At 45.8% G+C, this 21,590-nt stretch overlaps 2 protein-coding genes across 2 annotated transcripts in view; one reads left to right on the top strand and one right to left on the bottom strand.

The window, feature by feature from the left end:
• Positions 1-21,590, bottom strand: part of LOC126284273 (uncharacterized) — a 626,414-nt gene that overhangs the window by 270,177 nt on the left and 334,647 nt on the right. The window lies entirely within an intron of this gene.
• The window catches only part of LOC126284275 (superoxide dismutase [Cu-Zn]-like), a 131,534-nt gene that overhangs the window by 76,621 nt on the left and 33,323 nt on the right, over positions 1-21,590 (top strand). The window lies entirely within an intron of this gene.

The following is a 21,590-nucleotide window of genomic DNA, read 5'->3' as shown; positions in this document are numbered from 1 at the left end:
TCCTGCTGCTTTTCGTGGGTTTTAAGGTTTGTGCTTAGAGCACATAAATCTAACTTATCAAATGACCAATAATGCCACTTCTCTTTAAACGCTGGCGCTTCCTCAGATTAAAAAGCCGCTGGCAATGTCTTATCGGTACCCAAACATTTAGATGAATACACTGGTATTTTTAAGGAAATAGGTTACCTACAGTTGTAACAGCAGAATTATTTTCAGAATACTCTAATTACTGTTCGTCACACAGCTTTTCAATGAGCTGCCATACTCACCGTTAAGCCGATATGGATTTTCAGTCTTTGAATAATATGCGTAAGTGGCTATTATAGATTTTCTTCTCAGTTGTCTTTTGAATTGGTGGGGCTTCACAAAGACTTGCTTTATTTTAAATGCGAGCTTATTGAAGGTCTTCGCAACAGAATTTTTATGAATTAACTCAGATCACCTTGAGATTCATCACCGATTGTATATTGTATAACAAAGAACTACAGAGTTTTAATTTGAACACACCTGTCATCAGAGTTTCAGCGTAATGATGTAAGGTTAAATTCTTGATGTATCCATGTTTTACACTTGTCTGCAGTTAGTTGCAACTCTCATATAAAATTGACGTATAACTGAGGCAACTTATGTGATTGTTTTATTTCGTTTTACTGTAATGTTAAATTCTTGAGGACTGCTGAATGCTTTCCAAGTTCATTGACTGACGTTAAATATATTGTTGCAGCTAGCATATAAACAAAAGGGGAAGCATAAAGAACGTGCAAATGAAATCAGAATAACACCGTAGGCTTTGTTTGCCTTGTCATTTTACAGATGTTTCTATGCTACATTAAACAAATTCAAACGCATGTGCTGGGTACAATATATGTGCCAAATAATGTTTGTTATACATTTTGCCTACCTACAGTAACTTATACATTAGTCATATGGTGTCAGTTTTACTGTAGTCGAGGTATGAATGTGTGGCGTGTTGGCTATCAAGCAAGTATACTGTGAATGCATTATGTTTGGATTATATATATGTTTGGAGGATACTGTTCATTTTATGCCAACTATTCCCATGATATTTATGTTTTCCTTGAGTAAAAATCCACCATTCAGTACAAAGTCATTATCGATACACAATAAGTAATATATTGTGATCCTATCTCTGTAATAAAAGACAGCGTACGACAGTACTGCAATAAGAAACCTCGCACGAGAAAAACCTTCAATTTTGTCTTATAGATAAGCCTGTGGAAGGAACGTCTCTGAAGTCTATAAAATGAGTCAAGCTGCAGCTTAAAATTACTGTATTTTAGAATCTTCGCACTCCTGACAATTCAACCTGCATTCGCAATCAAGTTACAATGCTTCTCCCGCTGGCAACAGTGTCCTGACCATTCGATGAGGTGCCTACGGAATTGTTTGTGAAGGAAATTTTCGCCGTAAGATTGTTTTTTAGAAGACAGCATATCTTGTAGAAAAATATGTTTTTGTTTTCTTATTTCCTTTACGTTCTTTATTCTAATGTCGTCGCGATTGCTGATTTGCCCCACTTTTAGCGGCAGTTACCCCATCCAACGTCAAAAATAATCAAAGGAGAAATATTACGAATTAAGTCCAGTCGACGTGAGGTCATTAGAGACGAAGGTGAAACCATCCCAGTATTTACCTTAAATTATTTACGAAAATCAAGTAAAATATGAATGCGGTCGATGATTTGAACTACCATCTTTTCGACATACCACCGCACCATTTCACTCCGTACTCACCGTCAAGAGGATTTCCAGTAGGCAGACCTAGCCTTGATCAGTGAAAACATATTAGACATGATGCGTCTCCTGCATATGCCAACTAGTATAGCGACAGCTTATGGTCTGGATTCGACGAGCATAAGCATCTGGTAATATGGCTTTAACCTCGAAATTGGACATGCCGAAATAAGGAGTAAATATAACGCATTCACAGTATGCTTTGCTTGATACTCGTAGCTAACAGGCCACACATTCGTGCCTTGACAACAGTGCAACTGACATACTACGTCTCATGTACTAACAATTGTAAACAGACAAAAATATACAATAAACATTGATTGTTTGACACACTTATTGTACCTTGTACTTGAGTCTGAAATTCCTCTATCTAGTACAGAAACAGCTGTAAAATACCACGGACTAACAAAGTCGACTGTGCTGCTCTAATTTCATTTGCATGTCCTTTATGCTTTGCTTGTCTTCTTTAATTTCTTTGTTTGCTGTAATGATACACTAAATGTAGTCAATGAAAGAGAAAAGCATGCAGCACTCTTTGAGAATTTAACATAAATGATAAAATACATGCGTCGACTCATTTACACGTCAACTTCACATGAAAGCTATAAACAATGTCAAACAAATTAAAAACACTCATGTGGCAAGAATTTAACGTCATGTAATTATCCTGCAACTTTGATGACAGGTCTGTTCAAATTAAAACTCTGCAGCTCTTTGTACCTGATTTATCCTCGTCAACGAATTTTAAACCTTAAGATGATTTGCGTTAATGCGCATAAATTCTTCTTGCTGGATACAACATTTTTCCATTCTGGCCTCGGAAAATCCAGCCGAAATCCGGGCGCAATGTTAACGTCTAAACATCCGAAAAACACTGCCTGACAGCAAAAAGTGAAGCACCTAGAGCATATGGTCCGATTTCGATGTGACTTCGTACACGTACACATCAACGGCGACTGTGCAAATGATTAGATCTGCAATTCTCTGTGACAGAGAGAACGGCCACCAGAGTTCATTAGCAGTATTCGTGTTTATTGTTGTTATCAAGCATGCTACGCTCCATAAGGGCGAGAACCACGTCCGATGTTGAGTGATTACTGTGAAGGACATGGTCATACCGCGTCAAGGACATGGTGATACCACGTACGCTTGTGAGACAGCGTTATCAGCATCTGACAGAGTTTGGTTCGGTCGGTGTTAATGTGACTCAATTTTGTAATCACTGAAATCACATTCCCTCTCAACATGTGAAGTTTCATTCCGTTTCCTTCTCCCCTTCTGGATGTTTAAATCTTTTTGTCAGGCAGAGTGCTGAGCACGTCCATGCTAGACAGGTAGCAGGAGGCCCCGATATAGCCGGAAATATCACGTGGCCCGATTTCTTCCAATCTACGTCTGCATATACACTGACGAGCCGAAACATAACGACCACTGCCCATCGCGACGTCAGATCCCGCGTGATCGCATTGCGGGCACGCGACGCAGTAACGAAAGTATGAAAGCGGAGCAGATACAGACGGGGATCGCCCTAGCGAAGATAGAGTGAATAAGACAAAGGGAAGATTATTATTACGCAGAGCCTGTGAACGAGCATCTCGAAAATGGCGAAGCTGGTCGAATGTTCACAAGCTACTATCGTGAGCGTCTACGGAAAGAGAGAGGACTGTGAAACTACCACTAAGCGCTAAATGGTTTGATGGTGACGACTCTTCGCAGAATGTGGGGTACGGAGGCTTGTCTCCTCTGTAATGTAGGATAACTGCTGATCCATGGCATCTCTGCTGAAAGAGAGCAATACTGGTGCACGCACAAGTGTTTCTAAGCACACCGTTCGCCGGGCTGACCGAGCGGTTCTGGTCGCTACAGTCTGGAACCACGCGACCGCTACGGTCGCAGGTTAGAATCCCATGCCTCGGGCATGGATGTGTGTGATGTCCTTAGGCTAGTTAGGTTTAAGTAGCTCTAAGTTCTAGGGGACTGATGACCTTAGAAGTTAAGTCCCTTAGTGCTCAGAGGCATTTGAACCACACCGTTCGTCGTCCATTGTTGAACATCGAGCACCGCAGCAGACCAGCCCTATGAGTTCACATTTTGATCCAATGACATCGTCAATTACGGCTGCAGTCGGGATTCAACAGTCGATCAATGGAAACGTGTCGGCTCTTCGGGTGAATCACGTTTTTGCCACACTAGGTCAGTGGTCGTCTCCACAAATATGCTCTGTAAAGTGCAGCGCGTCGCGGCTGCAGGCTGGTGGGAGCAGTGTTATACTATGGGTAGGGTGACAAGACGTCCGGATTAATCCGGACATGTCCTCCTTTTTAGCTCTTTGTTCGGGGTCCGGACGGATTTTTACAGTGTCGGGCTTTCTCGCAAATTTGAGCGTAATACAGTTACATTTAATATTCGTCCCGTTCTATTGCTATTTTCTTAAATACTTTAACTATTGGCACAGTCTTCGTGATAAACACGCACTAAGGAGGTGTTAGTAGGTGGCACTAGGATCGTCGATGTTATCGTTGATCGACCTATAAGCGAATGCAAATATCGATTATTTAAAATTTTCGTTTCGTATCTTCGCTTTGTATCGGCTTGGCTTGCTGTAGTTCACGTGTGATTTGTGAGTGTAATTTTTAACCGAGTGAGTTACGTAAAATATTTGGCTATGCCTAAACGAAAGTGTACATTTTCTGATGTCCTTTCCTGCAAATAGCCGGCTTTCAGGAAAGGGAAAAATGAATTTGAAGCGGAATGTAAGATATGTGGAGCTGCAATGTGCGTCTCAGTGGCCAATAAAGGTAAGAAATAACTCGACAGATTAACTGTCATGGTTCTCTTTCATTGTTTCATAGTCACTCAATTAATTTGTATTCGGAAGGTTAAAGTGCAGTTGACATGTCGTCAGCTGCTGCTTGAATTGTAGATGTTGGTAGCGGTGCGTCGAATGAAGGAAGGTGATTGGGCTTACGTTTTTCGCTTTCTTAACAATTCCGTGTTGTTGACATAACAAAACAATTGACACCGCAATGCCACTAGAATCAATGTTTTTAATTTAAAATAAAAAAAATATTGCTCTAGGAATCACCACCTGACCACCAGTAACAATTAACTACTAGTTTTCCCGGTAATTCCCGGCAGTCACACGACTTGTCCAAAGCTGCAGTTTACCGTTTGATGCGTCCTCTTTTTTCTTCCTTTGTCCTCCTTTTTGAAGCTGTTTGTCCTCCTTTTTAAACAATTGCATCTAGTTCAAATGGTTCAAATGGCTCTGAGCACTATGGGACTTAACATTTTAGGTCATCAGTCCCCTAACCAACCTAAGGACATCACACACATCCATGCCCGAGGCAGGATTCGAACCTGCGACCGTAGCAGTCCCGCGGTTCCGGACTGCAGCGCCTAGAACCGCACGGCCACCGCGGCCGGCCAATTGCATCTAGTCACCCTAACTATGGGAGACGTTCTCCTGCGCTTGCATCGGACTTGTGGTAGTAATCGAAGCTGACAGCTGCGAACCACTCGCATCCCTTCATGCTCGATGTCTTCCCCGAAGGTGATGTCATCTCTCAACAGCATAACTGTACGTGTCTCGGAGCCAGAACCGTGCTACAGTGGTTTGAGGAGCATTATAGTAAACTCATGTTGATGTCTCGGCAACCAAATTCGCCTGATGCAAATCCTATGGAACGTATCTGAGTCGCGATCGGGCGCCATCACTGCGTACGCAAATCAGCGGTCCGTTATTTACGCGAATTTTTTATCTGTGAGGAGATATCTAAAGCGACATACCTCCACAAACCTACCAATAAACTGTCGGATCTCTGATACGCAGAACCGGGGATGTATTTCGTTCCAATGACGGAAAAAGAAGGTTTTAGGTAGGTTGTGATAGTGTTTTGACTGATCAGTGTTTTCGCCGTAAGCAACGTTACACTGTTTGGCGGAGCGTACTTCTATTCGCGAATGGCGCTTTGGTAGAATGATTGTCGGTTGACCTCCGCATTTGCTTTAATTTCCTGCGGATTTCGTTGTGGTCATTTCGCGATACGTGTGCGAGTGGCAAGTGGAGGAGAAAAGGACGGCTCTATACAGAGCAGTACGCGTGTCTGAGAGTTAGTGGCAGTCATTATTGGACATTACTGGTTGATGTCACAATGGACAGAATGAGACGGCGCGCGTAGGCGAATTGAAATGGAGGCGCTGTAACAACAGCGCGCGGAGAGCAGGGCGGTGGGCCCTGACTGCGCTCACGCGCCCCTGACGGATGGGCTGGTCCGGGCGAGCGGCCTTGCCAACTGAGTCGGGCTCCTAGCGCTCCCTGCCTTCGCTCTGGGCTAATTGCTTAGTTGTGGGAGCGCCCGGATCACGTAACGCCCGGTCAAGGTGGCGGTGGCGCTGCTGCCGGTGGGCGAGTGGAGAAAGACGGCCGTTCTCCCACGCCGGAGTTAATAGCCTCAGGAATTACCCGGATTGCCTCATACTCAATGAAAGTGCACCTGCCTCTACCGCCAGCTGAAAGGAACTGTAACAAATATAGATCCCAAGTAACGATATCCGTGGAAAACACATATACCGCAGGTGTCACGTAAGCAACCGGACAGTTACAGACTCCATTAAACGTGGAAGTTAGTTACTTAGTTACACGTTCCATACATCATCTGAACGATTCTTTTACCGAAATAACATGTAACGAGCCAATTTACAGGATCTGTATACATGGTTAGTGTTGACATTAATGAACACATTATTGTCTAGTCCTACTTACGTAGCTACATTTAAAAACAAGTTTTCCTCAGGCTACCAGATTTTAAATAGAAAATCGTCCACAAGATAAGAGTAGTAGTCAGCAGACATGTTTTTAAGTTAGATTTAAAACTTGCTTTGCTAGCTGGTTGGCATTTTATGTTCTTTGGCAAATACCAAAATTTTTTGTTGCTGCGTATTGAACTCCTTTCTGAGCCACTGATATCTTTAATAATGGGTAAAAAGGTCATTCTTCCCTCTGGTGTTGTAAGTATGGACATCATTGTTGGTCTCATGTTCTGATGGATTATTTGTGACGAATTTTACTGGCGAATATATTCTGACGGCACAGTTAAAATGCTCACTTGCGTAAAGAGATACTCGCATGACGGCTATGGGCGAGCAGCACATATCATTCTTACTAATCGCTTTTGTGCAATCAAAACTTTCTTTCTAAGTGATGAGTTGCCCAAGAAAATTATTCCGTAAGACATTACTCTATGTAAATATGCAAAATATGTCAGAGGTTGACTTGTTTGTTCCCAAGACTACCCGTAATACGACAAGCAAAAGTAGCCCAACTTAGTTGTTTGAGAGGCTCAGTAATATGCTTCCTCAAGTTCAAGTTTCCGTCAACATGTACCCCCAAAAAATTTGCAGGACTGAACCCTCTTTACCGAATCTTCGGGCGCGACATCAATTGTTGGTACGACACTATTTGTTTCACAGAACTGAATAGAGTGTGTTTTCGCAACATTTAGAGAGAGTCTATTTAGAGAGAATCTTTAATAATTCATTGAAAAACGTCATTACAATTTCTTCTGCGACTTTCTCTGTAATTTGATTTTTGTATAACACTAGTACCGTTTGCCGGCCTGTGTGACCAAACGGTTCTAGGCGATTCAGTCTGGAACCGCGCGACCGCTGCGGTCGCAGGTTCGAATCCTGCCTCGGGCAAGCATGTGTGTGATGTTCTTAGGTTAGTTATGTTTAAGTAGTTCTAAGTTCTAGAGCAGTGATGACCTCTGGTGTTAAGTCCCATAGTGCTCAGAGCCATTTGAACCATTTGAACTATTACCGTTTGCGAAAAGTACCAGTTCTGCTTGTTCAGTGTCAATGGAAGGCTATTCACATACATAAGGAATGAGTGGTTACATAGTTGAACCATGTCTGACTTCCTTTGTGATATCTCCCAAGTCACTGTAAAATGTTCTACCCACCCAACATTGTTTGAATTATTCAACACGACGTTTTGCATTCTGTTTGTTAAATATGATTCAAACCAGATGTGTGTAAAATCATCGATTGCATAAAGTTGGAGTCTTTGTAAGACGATATACAGATCTACACAATCAAACGGCTTGAAAAAATCACGAACAATTCCAAATGGTAGCATTTTGTTATTTAAGGGTCCAAATATTTGAGTGAGTGAATGTTTAAATAGCATTCTCGGTCGAGCAACCCTTCTGGAAACCAAAATGCGATGCGCTTAGTTAATTATGTCTACTTAAATGTGCGCACATTACTTTTTCGAATATTTGGGGAAAAGAGGTCATTAAGGAAGCTGAACGTAATTATTTAAGTGTTTATTGTCAACTTTCTTATGAAGCGGTATAACAATTGCATATTTTCATCTGTCTGCAAAATTCTCTTTGCCAGTGATGTTTAAAGTATGTCACTAACGACACTATTTATTAACTTACACAACTGTGAAAGTCACATTAGACCAATGTTTTAGAACGAGTAGTTTGGACTGCTGACATCACGAAATGCCGGATATGATCTGGCATTAAGTACTTTAAGCCGAATCAAGATGAAAATTTAGTCTCATAAAATGACAAAGGGAATACTGGGCACATTTAAGCAACACACCCTGAGCAAGGCGTTTTGCAATAGTCGCCGAAACGTCGGAATTTTATAGTTCACAATGCAGTCCCAAACCCGGAAAATTTTTATTGACTGTGACAACGGCCGCGGAAGCCTACGTTTACAGTACCATCCGACACGACACCTGTGAACCTTTTAAGCCATCGTTGAAATTTTCCCATGCTAGTTCTGAAGTGAAAATCTTCGGCAGTGTACGGCGAAGTAAAATGTTTGTAGTTGTAGGATGAATGGGAATGAAGTACATATGCATATTACTAAGCAACAATATCTAGGAATGCCAGGTGGCAGTTGTGATAGTAAGATGAAGTCAGTTTCGTGTTAGGAAGTGTGTATGCTGGTATGCAGACTACCACCAATTTCGTCAGATTTGTATGTCGAAAAAGTAGTACATGATCTAAAACAAAATGTCAGCGCATGAATAAAAGTGCAAACTGAGGTTACTTCATTGATAAACTTCGCAAAGAAAATAAAGTGATAACATAATTTTGAAAGAAAATGTTACAGTATACTATACTATTAAACAGGACACGATACAGCACGCCACATATAGTACCGCTACATGGTTTCATTAAGTATTAGCTAACAGCCCAAGTACTCACGCCACATATAGTACCACTACATGCTTACATTAAGTATTAGCTATTTGACCTAGTACTCAGAGGTGACCATCTCAGGTGCGTTTTCTGTGCTTAAGAACTATTTAATGTTAATATAACAAAGTAACGTAGTTCCCAAGAAATGAATTTCATTAAAAAGAAACAGAACTATCATGGGAAAATATCAACGATGGCTTAAAAGGTTCACAGGTGTCGTGTCGGATGGTACTGTAAACGTAGGCTTCCGCGGGCGTTATCACAGTCAATAAATTTTTTCCGGGTTTGGAACTGCATTGTGAACTATAACATTCCGACGTTTCGGCGACTATTGCAAAACTCCTTGCTCAGGGTGTATTCCTAACTGTTGAATGGGCGCTAGTTTGATTACTTGTATAGTCTGGAGGAGTGCTGTCATTGGATATGTGGATGAGAAGAAAGGGTATAATGTATTCTTTTTGCTGGTCTTTGCATTGTATGTTATCATTTCAGAAATAGGCGTTTACCACTGACGACACGCAATGCAAAGAGCAATAAAAAGAACACCTAATATCCTTCATCCTCACCCCTATATACAAGAGAGCACTCCTCCATAGAAAATATATCAAAAAAAAGTTTTGCGTCACCTCGATTTCAAGAGTCCCGGAACTTGTACAGAAAACTGGAATATAGATCAACATAAAAATCATTTCCGTCCTTTTTATTACTCATGAAAATCACACATTGCATGCTATACCTCCATACAGCGAGACTTCAGACCTGGTATTCCAGATTCCTGTACACACTGGTACCTCTAATACCCAGTAGCACGTCCTCTTGCATTCGTCATGGCATAGTAACCACAAGTTTATCAAGGCACTGTTGGTCCGGATTGTCCCACCCCTCAACGGTGATTCATCAGAGTGGTTGGTGGATCACGTTGTCAATAAACAGCCCTTTTCAATCTATCCCAGGCATGTTCGATAGGGTTCATGTCTGGAGAATATGCTGGCCACCCTAGTCGAACGATGTCGTTATGCTGAAGGAAGTCGTTCACAAGATGTGCACGATGGGAGCGCCAGTTGTCCATGAAGACGAATGCATCGCCAATATGCTGCCGATATGGTTGCACTACCGGTCGGAGGATGGCACTCACGTATCGTACAGCCGTTACGGCGCCTTCCATGACCACCAGCGGCGTACGTAGGCCCCACAAAATGCCACCCCAAAACAGCAGAGAACCTCCACATTGCTGCTCTCGCTGGACAGTGTGTCTAAGGCGTGGGTTGCCTCCAAACACATCTCCGACCATTGTCTGGTTGACGGCATATGCGACACTCATCGGTGAAGTGAACGTGATGCCAGTCCTGAGCGGACAATTCGGCATGTTGTTGGGCCCATATGTACCGCGCTGCATGGTGTCGTGGTTGCAAAGATAAACCTCGCCATGGACGTCGGGAGTCGTCACACGGCGTCCTGTGGCTGCACGAAAAGCTTTATTCAACATGCTGGCGTTGCTGTAAGTGTTCCTCCGAGCCATAATTCGTAGGTAGCGGCCATCCACTGCAGTAGTAGCCCATGGGCCGCCTGAGCGAGGCAAGTCATCGACAGTTCCTGTCTCTCTGTATCTCCTCCATGGCCGAACAATATCGCTTTAGTTCACACCGAGACGCCTGGACACTTCCCTTTTTTAGAGCCCTTCCTGGCACAAAGTAACAATGCGGACGCGATCGAACCGCGGTATTGCCCATCTAGGCATGGTTGAACTACAGACAACACAAGCCGTGTACCTCATTCCTGGTAGAATGACTGGAACTAATCGGCTTTCGGGCCCCCTCCGTCTAATAGGCGTGCAAGATTGTTTACATCTCTGGGCGAGTTTAGTGACATCTCTGAACAGTAGAAGGCACTGTGTCTGTGATAAAATATCCACAGTCAACGTCTGTCTTCAGCAGTTCTGGGAACCGGGGTGATGCAAAGCTTTATCAAGCTAGTGTCCATTCAGCAATTTGCAATACGCTCTGAGGAAGGGGTCTTTCAATAGTAGCCGAAACATCAGAATTTTATAGTTGACAATGCAGTCCGAAACCCGGAAAAATGTTATTGACTTGAGCGTTATTCAAACTGCACAATCACGAGACCCATGCTACTATTTTCAAGTGCCGCTGGCGCATTGCTGTTGTGTCTTGGAGATTTATGGCTGGGCTCGCTAGAAAAACGCAGGCGCCAAGGATCTACAGCGTCATCATGGTAGACGTCGACGTCGAGAGTCCCCTGCCGGAGATTTGGGCCGCGAACTTCCCTCACGAGTCACGGAAAAGGCTAGCCGCAAATCGTGGGCCGCAGGATATACGCATAGGCAAGGTGCCCGGCTTAAATGTATCGGATTTGATTCCTCAGCAATGTTAACTCGTTGTATTCCTTTGTTTGCGGTCGATGACGTCTTAGTGCCACCAATGCTGGTTCCCAAACTGCGCTGCTCCGAAATCCCGTGTCTATGTTCTACATCTACATCTACATTTATACCCCGCAAGCCACCCAACGGTGTGTGGCGGAGGGCACTTTATGTGCCACTCTCATTACCTCCCTTTCCTGTTCCAATCGTGTATGGTTCGCGGGAAGAACGACTGCCGGAAAGCCTCCGTGTGCGCTCGATTCTCTCTAATTTTACATTCGTGATCTCCTCGGGAGGTATATGTAGGGGGAAGCAACATATTCGATACCTCATTCAGAAACGCACCCTCTCGAAACCTGGACAGCAAGCTACACCGCGATGCAGAGCGCCTCTCTTGAAGAGTCTGCCACTTGAGTTTGCTAAACATCTCCGTAACGCTATCACGCTTACCAAATAACCCTGTGACGAAACGCGCCGCTCTTCACTGGATCTTCTCTATCTCCTCCGTCAACCCGATCTGGTACGGATCCCACACTGATGAGCAATACTCATGTATAGGCTGAACGAGTGTTTTCTAAGCCTCCTCCTTTGTTGATGGACTAAATTTTCTAAGGACTCTCCCAATGAATCTCAACCTGGTACCCGCCTTACCAACAGTTCATTTTATATGTTCATTCCACTTCAAATCGTTCCGTACGCATACTCCCAGAAATTTTACAGAAGTAACTGCTACCAGTGTTTGTTCCGCTATCATATAATCATACAATGAAGCATCCTTCTTTCTAATTATGCGCAATACATTACATTTGTCTGTGTTAAGGGTCAGTTGCCACTCCCTGCATCAAGTGCCTATCCGCTGCAGATCTTCCTGCATTTCGCTGCAATTTTCTAATGCTCCAACTTCTCTGTATACTACAGCATCATCCGCGAAAAGCCGCATGGAACTTCCGACACTATCTACCAGGTCATTTAGATATATTGTGAAAAGCAATGGCCCCATAACACTCCCCCGTGGTACGCCAGAGGTTACTTTAACGTCTGTAGACATCTCTCCATTGAGAACAACATGCTGTTGTTCTGTTTGCTAAAAACTCTTTAATCCAGCCACACAGCTTGTTTGATATTCCGTAGGCTCTTACTTTGTTTATCAGGCGACAGTGCGGAACTGTATCGAACGCCTTTCGGAAGTCAAGGAAAATGGCATCTGCCTGGAAGCCTGTATCTAATATTTTCAAGGTCTCATGAACAAATAAAGCCAGTTGGGTCTCACACGATCGCTGCTTCCGGAATCCACGTTGATTCCTACAGAGTAGATTCTGGGTTTCCAGAAATGACATGTTAATTAAGTCGTTCGACCACTTCTTTAATGATGGAGTCCCAGTACGTGGAGGTGGACGAGTATATCTTTGTATCTCCGTGTACTGTATGACGACAGTGTTCAGATACAGCAGATTTTTGTGGCTGACATAATATGCTATGGCATCAATCTTTGGCAATGCATCACGTCTGACAAATATGAGATTTATCACAATGGTATGGGATTTTGTACATTCCTGGTCTTTTTGGATATAGGTCATCTTTAACGGAGCCCAGCGTCGTTTGCATCTGAAGGTCACGAGCAGCTGCCTCTTGAAAATAGTTTAAACAATACCGTCCGACGCTACGCCATGAACAATTTAACCAGTTATTACGTGGGGAAAGCCTCGAACATATGTATCAACGCTCATGGGAAACGTCTTTACGGCTTCCTTGAACACACGATCCATAGTAGCATACGACGTATGTGAGAAAAATAATGAGACTGATTTTTTATCTATCAAAGCTTTTCTTCTAAATAACAATATTGTCCCCTTTGAAGTAGTTCCGTTCAACAGCTATACATGAGAGGAGTCGTTGTTCCTAGTCTTGGTAGCAATGCTGAAAGGTTTTAACCGGTACAGCCTCTAACATGTCAGTCACATTCCTTTTATGTTCTCCAGGGTCCAAAAATGACGCCCTTTTACGACATTTTTCAATTTCAGAAAAAGAAAAAAGGCGCAAGGACTCAAATCAGCTGAGCAGGGGGACTGCGGAACAACATGAATGCCTTTTCAGTTCGAAAATTCCGTGATGGAAGTGGCCGTGTGTCATGAGGCATTGTCACGATGCAGCATCGACTTGTCTGCAACGTGCATATCTTCGGCTAAAATTTGATGTACAGTGAACGAGTTTAACAGGTCATCCACCATCCTTATGGTTAAACATCGATCTGACGTCACAAGAGAACACACACGTTTTCCGTCGGTTTTTTAAGTTGTAGGTCTCTCTGAGCGAGGTTCATCTTCAACGTGTTCTCGGCCTTTCGGAAATGGTTGATGCCAGCGAAAAAATTGTTCTCTTGCGGAATGTTCTCCATAGGCCTGTTTCAACTTTTCAGAAGTCACACTCGCGGATTCCCCAAGTTTAACACAAAACCTGATTGCATAACGTTGCTCTAAATTCCGCTTTTCCGTTTTCGTAACACATAACGAAAATTATTCTTTACTGATGGCGGTCATAGAATCAGGTGATGGCTGTACGGAGTTGAAACTCGAATTGAGCATCTGGAAGGGATTCTACAAAAGTAGAATAACACAGTGTTGCCAGATCGCTCACAATATTGGCAATTTGATTACTTTTCCCACACACGTAGAACGGCTGTGTTTAAAACCTCTCTACAGCTTACAAATAGTGCCTTTGATAACTAACCAAGCAAGCTAAACTGCAACGCAAGAATGGTCCTCCTAGTTTTACAGTCGTACAGATTTCTGACATATCTACACTCCTGGAAATGGAAAAAAGAACACATTGACACCGGTGTGTCAGACCAACCATACTTGCTCCGGACACTGCGAGAGGGCTGTACAAGCAATGATCACACGCACGGCACAGCGGACACACCAGGAACCCCGGTGTTGGCCGTCGAATGGCTCTAGCTGCGCAGCATTTGTGCACCGCCGCCGTCAGTGTCAGCCAGTTTGCCGTGGCATACGGAGCTCCATTGCAGTCTTTAACACTGGTAGCATGCCGCGACAGCGTGGACGTGAACCGTATGTGCAGTTGACGGACTTTGAGCGAGGGCGTATAGTGGGCATGCGGGAGGCCGGGTGGACGTAACGCCGAATTGCTCAACACGTGGGGCGTGAGGTCTCCACAGTACATCGATGTTGTCGCCAGTGGTCGGCGGAAGGTGCACGTGCCCGTCGACCTGGGACCGGACCGCAGCGACGCACGGATGCACGCCAAGACCGTAGGATACTACGCAGTGCCGTAGGGGACCGCACCGCCACTTCCCAGCAAATTAGGCACACTGTTGCTCCTGGGGTATCGGCGAGGACCATTCGCAACCGTCTCCATGAAGCTGGGCTACGGTCCCGCACACCGTTAGGCCGTCTTCCGCTCACGCCCCAACATCGTGCAGCCCGCCTCCAGTGGTGTCGCGACAGGCGTGAATGGAGGGACGAATGGAGACGTGTCGTCTTCAGCGATGAGAGTCGCTTCTGTCTTGGTGCCAATGATGGTCGTATGCGTGTTAGGCGCCGTGCTGTTGAGCGCCACAATCAGGACTGCATACGACCGAGGCACACAGGGCCAACACCCGGCATCATGGTGTGGGGAGCGATCTCCTACACTGGCCGTACACCTCTGGTGATCGTCGAGGGGACGCTGAATAGTGCACGGTACATCCAAACCGTCATCGAACCCATCGTGCTACCATTCCTAGACCGGCAAGGGAACTTGCTGTTACAACAGGACAATGCACGTCCGCATGTATCCCGTGCCACCCAACGTGCTCTAGAATGTGTAAGTCAACTACCCTGGCCAGCAAGATCTCCGGATCTGTCCCCCATTGAGCATGTTTGGGACTGGATGAAGTGTCGTCTCACGCGGTCTGTACGTCCAGCACGAACGCTGGTCCAACTGAGGCGCCAGGTGGAAATGGCATGGCAAGCCGTTCCACAGGACTACATCCAGCATCTCTACGATCGTCTCCATGGGAGAATAGCAGCCTGCATTGCTGCGAAAGGTGGATAATACACTGTACTAGTGCCGACATTGTGCATGCCCTGTTGCCTGTGTCTATGTGCCTGTGGTTCTGTCAGTGTGATCATGTGATGTATCTGACCCCAGGAATGTGTCAATAAAGTTTCCCCTTCCTGGGACAATGAATTCACGGTGTTCTTATTTCAGTTTCCAGGAGTGTATATAAGGAATGACATGAACTGTATAATTCAGTTGTGCTTTTAGAAAACGGTGTATTAGAGCAAGAGACAGGTCATGTCTACAATTGTTCCAAACACGGAAGGCTTAGTGCACTGTGAGTGATCGGGAATCTGCATATCCTTGTACTCCGTGTTCACACTGAGACACGTTCTCACAAATACGACCTTCGACTCTAGCTATAACAATCCACAGAGTGTATCAAAAACATCGACAACGCTTAGTATGTTGCGCAAACTAGTCATTTTTCAGGAGGGAAGCCGAGTCTGGAAACAAAGTTTCGGTACTGTGGAGCGTCGGAATTTGAGAATTGTGGCGCCAAAGCTCCTTCAGACTTTTTTTCATGTCGTAATTAATTGTGGAGCCCGTTAGCAACCAGTGTGACGTAGCAAACGGTATTACTTCGCATGCGTAGCGTCTACCTAGCAAACGGTATTACTTCGCATGCGTAGCGTCTACCTATAGGCCACCACTGATAGGCCAAAACATTAAAAACGTTACGACCACTGCCAGCCGCGAGATTTAATGTGCCCTTGTGGCGCTGTGTGGCAAGGAACGTGTTTAAACGGAGCAGGGACGACTGAGGATTAATTCTACCTACGATATGGGCCACAAGCGGGGAAATCCACTGACGTAAGTGACCTGGACGAATGGCTGATCGTTATGGGCCGGGGCCTGCGATCGAGCTTCTTGGAAATGGCGAAGCCGGTCAGCTGTTCACATGCTGTTGGCGTATCAACAGGGTGTTACAAAAAAGTACGGCCAAACTTTCAGGAAACATTCCTCTCACACAGGTAAAGAAATATGTTATGTGGATATTTGTCCGGAAACGCTTAATTTCCATGTTAGAGCTCATTTTAGTTTCGTCAGTATGTACTGTACTTCCTCGATTCACCGCCAGTTGGCCCAATTGAAGGAAGGTAATGTTGACTTCGGTGCTTGTGATGACATGCGACTCATTGCTCTACAGTACTAGCATCAAGCACATCAGTACGTAGCATCAACAGGTTAGTGTTCTCACGAACGTGGTTTTGCAGTCAGTGCAATGTTTACAAATGCAGAGTTGTCAGATGCCCATTTGATGTATGGATTAGCACGGGGCAATAGCCATGGCGCGGTACGTTTGTATCGAGACAGATTTCCAGAACGAAAATGTCCCGACAGGAAGACATTCGAAGCAATTGATCGGCGTCTTAGGGAGCACGGAACATTCCAGCATATGATTCGCGACTGGGGAAGACCTAGAACGACGAGGACACCTGGAATGGACGAGGCAATTCTTCGTGCAGTTGACGATAACCCTAATGTCAGCGTCAGAGAAGTTGCTGCTGTACAAGGTAACGTTGACCACGTCGCTGTATGGAGAGTGCTACGGGAGAATCAGTTGTTTCCATACCATGTACAGCGTGTGCAGGAACTACTAGCAGCTGATTGGCCTCCACGGGTACACTTCTGCGAATGGTTCATCCAACAATGTGTCAATCCTCATTTCAGTGCAAATGTTCTCTTTACGGATGAGGCTTCATTCCAACGTGATCAAATTGTAAATTTTCACCATCAACATGAGTGGGCTGACGAGAATCAGTACGCAATTGTGCAGTCACGACATCAACACAGATTTTCTGTGAACGTTTGGCAAGGCATTGTTGGTGATGTCTCGATTGGGCCCCATGTTCTTCCACCTACGCTCAATGGATCACGTTATCATGATTTCATACGGGATACTCTACCTGTGCTGCTAGAACATATGCCTTTACAAGTACGACACAACATGTGGTTTATGCAAGATGGAGCTCCTGCACATTTCAGTCGAAGTGTTCGTACGCTTCTCAACAAGAGATTCGGTGACCGATGGATTGGTAGAGGCGGAAAATTCCATGGCCTCCACGCTCTCCTGACCTCAACCCTCATGACTTTCATTTATGGGGGCATTTGAAAGCTCTTGCCTACGCAACCCCGGTACCAAATCTAGAGACTCTTCGTGCTCATATTGTGGACGGCTGTGATACAATACGCCATCCTCCAGGGCTGCATCAGCGCATCAGGGATTCCATGCGACAGAGGGTGGATGCATGTATACTCGCTAACGGAGGACATTTTGAACATTTCCTGTAACAAAGTGTTTGAAGTCACGCTGGTACGTTCTGTTGCTGTGTATTTCCATCCCATGATTAATGTGATTTGAAAAGAAGTAATAAAATGAGCTCTAACATGGAAAGTAAGCGTTTTCGGACACATGTCCACATAACATACACTCTTGGAAATGGAAAAAAGAACACATTGACACCGGTGTGTCAGACCCACCATACTTGCTCCGGACACTGCGAGAGGGCTGTGCAAGCAATGATCACACGCACGGCACAGCGGACACACCAGGAACCGCGGTGTTGGCCGTCGAATGGCGCTAGCTGCGCAGCAATTGTGCACCGCCGCCGTCAGTGTCAGCCAGTTTGCCGTGGCATACGGAGCTCCATCGCAGTCTTTAACACTGGTAGCATGCCGCGACAGCGTGGACGTGAACCGTATGTGCAGTTGACGGACTTTGAGCGAGGGCGTATAGTGGGCATGCGGGAGGCCGGGTGGACGTACCGCCGAATTGCTCAACACGTGGGGCGTGAGGTCTCCACAGTACATCGATGTTGTCGCCAGTGGTCGGCGGAAGGTGCACGTGCCCGTCGACCTGGGACCGGACCGCAGCGACGCACGGATGCACGCCAAGACCGTAGGATCCTACGCAGTGCCGTAGGGGACCGCACCGCCACTTGCTAGCAAATTAGGGACACTGTTGCTCCTGGGGTATCGGCAAGGACCATTCGCAACCGTCTCCATGAAGCTGGGCTACGGTCCCGCACACCGTTAGGACGTCTTCCGCTCACGCCCCAACATCGTGCAGCCCGCCTCCAGTGGTGTCGCGACAGGCGTGAATGGAGGGACGAATGGAGACATGTCGTCTTCAGCGATGAGAGTCGCTTCTGCCTTGGTGCCAATGATGGTCGTATGCGTGTTTGGCGCCATGCAGGTGAGCGCCACAATCAGGACTGCATACGACCGAGGCACACAGGGCCAACACCCGGCATCATGGTGTGGGGAGCGATCTCCTACACTGGCCGTACACCTCTGCTGATCGTCGAGGGGACACTGAATAGTGGACGGTACATCCAAACCGTCATCGAACCCATCGTGCTACCATTCCTAGACCGGAAAGGGAACTTGCTGTTACAACAGGACAATGCACGTCCGCATGTATCCCGTGCCACCCAACGTGCTCTAGAATGTGTAAGTCAACTACCCTGGCCAGCAAGATCTCCGGATCTGTCCCCCATTGAGCATGTTTGGGACTGGATGAAGTGTCGTCTCACGCGGTCTGTACGTCCAGCACGAACGCTGGTCCAACTGAGGCGCCAGGTGGAAATGGCATGGCAAGTCGTTCCACAGGACTACATCCAGCATCTCAACGATCGTCTCCATGGGAGAATAGCAGCCTGCATTGCTGTGAAAGGTGGATAATACACTGTACTAGTGCCGACATTGTGCATGCTCTGTTGCCTGTGTCTATGTGCCTGTGCTTCTGTCAGTGTGATCATGTGATGTATCTGACCCCAGGAATGTGTCAATAAAGTTTCCCCTTCCTGGGACAATGAATTCACGGTGTTCTTATTTCAATTTCCAGTAGTGTATTTTCTTTGTTTGTGTGTGAGGAATGTTTCCTAAAAATTTGGCCGTACCTTTTTGTAACACCCTGTATAGAAAGTGATTGAATGGTTTAAGGATGGTGAAAACACTGGAAGGCGACAAGTTGTTGGAGGTCCACAAACTCATCGCAGAATGTGGAGGGCAGAGGTTCGCCCTGGAGTGTGACCCATGTTTGCCAACGCTGCTACGGGTCAGGGAGGCAAGAGAGGGTGAGGCACTGGTCGCGCCCTACACCCAGACGCGTCAGCAAGCAGTGATATCCGGAAAGTTATTCTATTGCCAGGATGAATACACAGAATAATGTAGCTACTTTGAAGCGTCATGCACCGCGTGGGCTTCAAGTGTGCGGTGGGAAGAACACTTGAAGCGTCACGTCAGCCAGTCGTGCGAGCCTCAGCGGGGGAGATAAGGGCTTTGTACGTTACCGAGCGTTTTGCAGCTCAGAGCGCTCTGCACCTCAGTGTTCTCGTGGACGACCCATCATGCGCTTAGGCGAGTATAACCGGCTGTGCTGCCCAGAACGACGGATGTCGCGAAGGACAGGCCCGAGTTTCTTTGGAACAACAAAGATTACAGCATATGCTCACGGAATGGCCCAAGGGGCGTGTGGACGCACCTAGCCAGGATGTTGTGGAGATGACAGCCTGCAAATCATCCACGAACGAACATCAGTGGTGGAGGCCTGGCAGCAAAACAGTCCTCCCCTCATCCACGACGTCAGAGTAAGCTGTAATATATACCACGACTGTGGATTGCTTCGGAATGACTGCGCCCAGTGTTCGAAGTCAGGAAGCAAGTAACAGCCAGGCCATAATCGATCAGCTTGGCATGGATTCACTGGAACTCAATAGATTGTCATTCTCTCTGATACTTGTGAGCCGGCCGCTGTGGCCGAACGGTTCTGGGCGCTTCAGTCTAGAACCGCTCGACCGCTACGGTCGCAGGCTCGAATCCTGCCTCGGGCATGGATGTGTGTGATGTCGTTAGGTTAGTTAGATTTAAGTAGTTCTAAGTTCTAGGGGATTGATGACCTCAGATGTTAAGTCCCATAGTTCTCAGAGCCATTTGAACCATTTGATATTTGTTACATGGGCAGACTGGTGGCACGACTGAATATGTCCATAACCACCGAAAGCCCGGTTGTTTAAGCAGCAGAGCTCGCACCAATCCTGTGGTGGCTCTAGGTGGATGAGCGAATTTCTTCTGGTTTACTGGACTCGCCAGTATTCCGTGTCTCATTGTGGGAGCTCAATAACTATTCTTGGTTGTCGAGTTCAAGTCGTTTTGCAACGTTTAATTATTACAGTATCACTCTGGTGCTTGAAGTTACGGAAGGCTACTTAATACTGCCCCATTATGATGTGCTGTGGAGCTTGCTCTTTCGCTTCGCTTGTTCAGAGGTGGCAATGCTCGTCTAGTCCCTTGCTTTCTGCTACACAGGTGGTACACCATATTGACATTCTGATTGACACACCAGTGCCGAGCTGCGTGGATGGCTCTGAGCTCGCTCAGTGAAAGCTTCAAAACATCAGGTGTTCACACTGTACTCATTCTGGCGCGCAACAGTCCTCTCTTTGAAGCATGATAGGCAGCGATCTGGGCTATACCTGACAACAGAGTACAATGCTGGTGCAGGCACAAGTGTTTCAGAGAACACCATTCAGCATAGATCAATGAACATGGGGCTAGGCAGCAGACAAATCCATGTGTTTCCATACTGACTCAGCGGCATCGTCAGTTACTATTGCAGTGAGAACCTGATCATCGAGAATGGAGCATGGATCAATGGAAATGTGTCGTCTAATTAGATGAATCACATTTATTCTAAACCAGGCCCATGGTCAAGTGTGGATATGTCAGGATCCAGTTGAGCGACTGCATGAAACCCAGTAGGGTCATGTTCAAGCTGTGTACAACATTCACTGGGATTCCGTGGCACCTATGGTAAAAATTGAAGACACTATGACAGCTGGAACACATATGGGACGCTGTCAGGCGCCAGCTCCCTGCTCAAAAACTCTACCAGCCCGTTGATTACGTTTATTACATGACCCATGAGTAGACATCTGGTGCCACACAGTGTAAAGTTGATGCATTAAGTTGTTCTGAAAGCGGTGCTGATATTCAAGATAATAAAAACGGGTTAAAAGCTGTGAGCTATCTGGGGAAGTTATCCTTGCATTACTGAGCAACTGTTTCACCAGGTATCCAGTCTAGCTTACCAAATTCCCAACCAGACTAACATTAATTATAATCTTTTAATTGTCATCTTACGACAACCGGTGAGACATATATAAAAAGAGAATT

This window comes from Schistocerca gregaria, chromosome 8 (assembly GCF_023897955.1).
Source record: "Schistocerca gregaria isolate iqSchGreg1 chromosome 8, iqSchGreg1.2, whole genome shotgun sequence".
Taxonomy (NCBI): Eukaryota; Metazoa; Arthropoda; class Insecta; order Orthoptera; family Acrididae; genus Schistocerca; species Schistocerca gregaria.
The sequence above is the reverse complement of the archived record's forward strand: the minus strand, read 5'-3'. Positions and strand labels throughout refer to the sequence as shown.